Below are 5,554 nucleotides of genomic sequence, written 5' to 3' on the forward strand. Positions count from 1 at the left end.
GAGAAGAGGCTGATGCCACCAGGGCAGCCCAAGTAACTGCCAACAAGTTCAGAGTTACGTTTCTACCCTGTTCAGAGTTATGTTTGTAACGGAGTGGTCCTGAAAGGATTCATATTCCCTGGCATAGGCAACAGCAACTTTGAAAGTATTCCTGCACTTTATTTGCAATAATGCTTCACACCATGTGAGTTGCTGAAAAATCCCAACATTACTGGGATTTTGGTATACTTAAAAAATCATAAGGTAGGTACTTTAGTAAGTCTTTATTAGGACTTTATTGACCTATTGAATAGGTCAACAGACCTATGAAACAGGGCGGGTGGTGCCAGCCTGATTAAATACAGGATACTAGAGGGATATCTAGCGTTTATTGTGTTACCACCTGAACTTTCTCGCTGACTGGCGTCCTCGGGGGTTTATTCTATCACCCATGAGGTCCAAAGACCTTCAAATAGCAACAGTTTAAAAATATCCACCTACGTGTGAGGCATGTTTTACTTCTCTGCAGTATGGCATTTATAACCATGAATTTCACAATTTGAAGCTGCTGAAGACAGAAATAAATTCAGTACTTGTGACATCTTTAAGATCTTTTGACCCATTAGTTAAATTGATTTATATCACCCAGTTGCTTTTAAGCAAAATAAGCACTTTTCTTCTAGCTATTGAAAGTCTTCACAGTGAATACACTGGATATAGACAATTTTTTTCTGTACTTCCAATAAATTCTGATGTGTGTTAGCTGCATAGCTTTGAAGCAGCTGCCTGGATGGAGTACAGAACTGGAGGTTTTACAGACAAGGATTAAAAGGAGGCTATAATGATAAAACACCAGGAACTTTACAGAAGTTTTTATTAAATATGGTGCACATAAGATAGTGCTCGTGTAAAGTTTTTATTGTCATTCCCTTAATATTCTTGCCTGTGTTAATAAAGCAATGCTGTATTCAAGTGGAAGTAAAAATGAATTCCAGTAAATTGTTTGCAGCTCTGTGTATTAAAAGCATACGCTGTATGACTAGAATAAGCAACTTATCTAAGATTTCAGTATTTTCAGTTAAACTAATTCAGTACATCTATTTTTCAACTGGCATTAAATATTTCATAACCCAAGTATAGTAGTATCTTGATTTAAAGTATTATTAATGTGAAAACTTGTGATTCTGGAGATGTGTATTCCCAAATTTAGCTTTACTCACAGTCGGCGGTGAGCTTGTAACCTGTGAAGCTGTGTCTGTGCTTAACAGGTAGCCGACATGTCTTCGTTGTGAAGTTGCAGAAACCCGATAATGAGGGTTTATCCGAACTTTAACTATTATTGATCACAGTTTTTCTCTTAAGGGAGCATCAGTCCTCTATCTTCTGCATTCCTCTACGTGGTGCCAGGAAAACCTTACTTTCAGAAGCAGCTCCAAACGTGAAAAAGAGTTGAGGAAAGAAAGCAAGCCAAATATATTCTTGTAGGCATAGTACCAACGTACAAGTTATACCCTGTGTCAGGGTGTTAAATGTGTCACATGGTAGTGGCATAATGTGTTTATGCATCTTTTTTCCCGTGTATTTTTGTGTCAACTGTGTAAAATCGTGTTGCCATCTAGCCAAGGACAGTGGTGTAGTGGCAGAAATGGAGACATAGCTGCAACGTTTCGAAAAGGCTGGAGAAGTATCAAGCGAGGGACGGGGAAGTTGGAGTAAATGATGTCAGTAATGTTATTGTGCCCTAAGGGTCTTGCAAAGTACAGTACTTAAAACCCAATTTTTGCCTTGTAGATAAGTGAGGGTGTCTCAGTTAAGTCAATATACGTGTGCGGTAGGTGATAAAGCCTGGTATTACACACCTGCCTTGATATTTTTCATACGTACTGCTTTAAAGGTAACATTATATTTATGTTTGGAACACTCTAAAAGTACTTTATGCTTTTTGTTATGAGCTTTCAACCATGTTGCTTGGTTTAGTAATGGGAACTCAGGCAGCCCGAAATTTTCACTCTCATGTTGGGTATTTATTGATGGCTAAATTGACTACTGACCTTTGTTAGAACTCTCCAAAAAAAAGCAGAGTGCCACCAGGGGATAACAAATCAAAGAAATTGAAAAACAGGTGAGAAAATGTACTTCTATGCAGTTGCATTTAAATATTGAAGGCTGCTTTTTTTGAATGAAAACAAAGGTGAAAAATGAACAACAAAAATCCCTGTTTTGCCTATCGATATAATTTTAGTGTACTCCAATATATATCTATATTAAAAATTTTACTTATCTTCTTCCCTGTGATTTACTTGTCCTTGATTGATTTTTTTTTTTTTTTTTTTTAAATAGATGAGCCAGCTCTCAAAGACCTCAGAATGATGTAATTATTACAGCACACACGGCCCCCAATCACATTTAAGGTATTTTGATAAAGTTTATGGAATAAACCGGTGAGCAGATGCAGAGGGTGGAAAGTTTGTGATACTCAAAACTACTAGACGATTCTGCAGGCAGAATATTCCCCACACACTTCAACTGAAAGGTCAGGAGCTGACCTTAGTATATGCCGTTTAACACAATATCATTGGGATAAATATTTTGTGACTCTTTGCTCGGGCATCTCTGTATCAGGAGCTGAAGAAATGGTAAACTCGCAGTGGTATGAATACATTACCAAATAAAGCTGTGCTGCATTCAATAAAGCAATTACATAAAAAGCATTACCGTCAACTTCAGTTCCAATATTAGCAGTAATAATCAATCATTTTCAATCCAAGGGATGGTCTAATCGCTTTTTGGTGCCTCTTTGAAAGGTTACATTACTCAGTTATCTTGCAGCTCAGCAACCTTTTCACGTTTGCTTCATGTAGGATTTTATAAATGTTCTTTCTTGGAATCTCCGTGTTCTGGTATTGGCTATTTTGTGAGAGTTTAAAGATTCCTTAACCTTTTCTCATCTCAATATAATTTCTTACAGTTCTTCAACATTTTTGGAGTAAAAGACCTAATTGTTGGAAGCACAGATGAATTTTAAAAATCTGCTCGTCTCTGTAAAATCTCCTTTTTGCTCCTTGTGCTGGTGCCGGCACTTTTCTTTGTGGGGGCATAGGCATCCTACCTAAGTAAGCTCATTCACCTTCATCCAGCGCTTGTCTCTGTGCAGTTCCAGGACTTCTCTGTCTTTGGCATGCTTCAGATCGCGAGTCTGACCTTCCCTCAGAGTCTGTTCTTCAGTCCGATCCCTGTGACCAGCAGTGGTTTCTCTCCTCTCAGCTCTGCGGTGTTCTCAGCTGCGTGGGCAGCGCACTGCAGGCTCTGTTATAGACCGCTGCTGCCGGGTATTAATCGATACTAGCTAGGTAATTGATTTAATTCCTTCCTTAATCAGGTAATTTGGGAAATGGTTAAGGACAATTGCATTATCACCACTGGGACAGTAGTAGTAACTTGAGGCTTTAGCAAAAAGATAGACCCGTGAGAAAATGGGAGAGAAGATGATTTCCAGCCGGCTTTCTTCCTGCTCAGAGACAACAGGTATGCTGGGTATTTGACTGATAAAGTGACAAACTTGTTTATTTTGTTTTTGCTTTTTCCCAGAATCCTAGATTCTTTGTGAAAGATACTTGTTTTCAGGTCTTCTGGAAATTCTAGGCAGTACTAACACTATTAATCGCAATGCAGCATACTGACTTCTAAGCAAAAGGCTGTCTCCTGTTCGTGGTTACGAACCTGGCTAATAGTTGAAGTACTGTACCCTGGAAGGTGCCTGTTGGCCCATAAATTTACTTCGTCCATTGATTAGTAAAATCAGCATATTTTGCATGAATGAGAACTAAAAGGTCCATAGCATTTTTGGTGTTTTTACCAAGCAGATAGCAATTGAAGCAGCTGGGAAATTTTAGCTTAAGAACAAATTACCAGAGATTTGTTTCTTTTCATGTCTTTGATGGTATTGGCAAAGCTGTCTGTTAGTATATTGCTGACGTATGTATTTTTTTTAAATAATGTTTAAAAAATCCTAACAGTTTCTTCATGCCTGGCCTGAATATACATTTTAGTGCCAGTAGCTGTCCTGGTATCGTATGGGCACGTTACACAGGTTCCGGTCTGCTTGTCTTTGGGTAGCTATTAAAAAAGATCTATTAAAATTCATCCATCTGAGTGAATTTCTGTTGTATTTTTAAATTTTTCCTCTTTATCAGCATAAATCTATCAGGCTGACTTCTGTTGATGCAACTCTCTGTTGTCATCTTATGTCTTTATGACAGCTGCACGGAGGTGGCATGGGATGTTACATGAAACTGCTGATTGTTAATGTCATACATTATTCTAGGCTTGCCTTTTTTTTTAAACCAGGTTGGTAAATGCCATATGTAAAATTTCGTAACTTTCTCATAAAACTCTTTCAGCCTCTGTCTGGAGACTCTATTGATAAACTTTCCCTTAAGCATATATACAAATTAAATGTGAGAACCTGCGGCTAAAAGAAATTGCTCCAAGGCAATGATTCACAAGGATGAAAAATCAATGAGTTTCATTAAGGAAGGAAAGGAAGTTTAGACAGGCTCTTTGCTTTGCTTTCTTATGAAAAGTAGACAGAGGAACCATTGATCATTTTATTCAGCTTTATTTTTAGAAATTGGAGTCATGGGTGTGGGTATTTTGAAGCACGAATGTGGCTGGGCGAAAGGATCTGTGATGTTTTTCGCTAGATCCCCTGTGTATCTTTCCAGATTCTTGTCCTTCAGCTCTTCGTTTGTATGAGCAGCACCTGCTTGAAGTGGAGTTATCCTCCGAAAAAGTTGCCTCGAATGACAACTCACAACTTGTTTAAGCAAATGTGTTTGTGCGGGAGGTGCTGACGAAGGGAGTTGTGTCGTGCTCTGGGGCAAGGATTCCACCCATAGCCCTGCGCCTCAGTGGGACGGGATGGGTGCCCGTGCTGGATGAGTCAACTCAGCCTGATGTCATGGAAACCACATATTTTTTCTCTATATTTTGAAGAGTCTTCTGTTGTCTTTTTGACAGGTCTTTTGACCCTTTGAAGGGTCTTCTTCAGCTGTCTTGAGAAGCAACCAGCCTTGCAGCAGCAGTGGTGAGGATGAGCAGGAGGGCAGGAGGACGCTGCAGGGTGGGTAGGGGTGGGGGATGAGAGCAGCCCACGCGTGGGAGCTGTGTGGGTGAGCGTGCACGTAGGTGCTGACAGGAGCGCCCGCTCCGTCTGTGCGTAGGAGCTCCTCTCTGCTGGGAAGGTTGTGTCTGTGGAAGCTGGACTTCTATAGCAACCGCATTTCCCTGTCATAACTCTCGATATTTTTTATTTTTTTAGTTTTGCTATTAAAACTTGGTGATGACACACGTTAACAATCTTGCAGTGACATTCGGCAGTTATACATCTGTTTGTTTTCATTAAATACTGGTTTTTGAAAAGTTGTAGTGGTGATCCGATTAAAACGCACTTAGAATGGTAAACCTGGCAGAGGTTCTCTCAGCAAAGAGCAAATTTATTTCTCCAGGCTTGTTTAAAAACCCAGGAATGCTGGCAGGGTTGAATAGTAAATACGAGCTGTACATCTTGTTCAGC

General features: G+C 39.6%; 1 protein-coding gene across 1 annotated transcript in view; it reads left to right on the plus strand.

The window, feature by feature from the left end:
* The window catches only part of LOC104498431 (thrombospondin type-1 domain-containing protein 7B-like), a gene marked incomplete at its 3' end in the record, with an annotated part of 167,474 nt that overhangs the window by 8,847 nt on the left and 153,073 nt on the right, over positions 1 to 5,554 (plus strand). The gene's annotated exons all lie outside the window — the stretch shown is intronic.

The sequence above is a fragment of the Buceros rhinoceros genome, unplaced genomic scaffold (assembly GCF_000710305.1).
Source record: "Buceros rhinoceros silvestris isolate BGI_N320 unplaced genomic scaffold, ASM71030v1 scaffold1908, whole genome shotgun sequence".
Lineage (NCBI taxonomy): Eukaryota > Metazoa > Chordata > Aves > Bucerotiformes > Bucerotidae > Buceros > Buceros rhinoceros.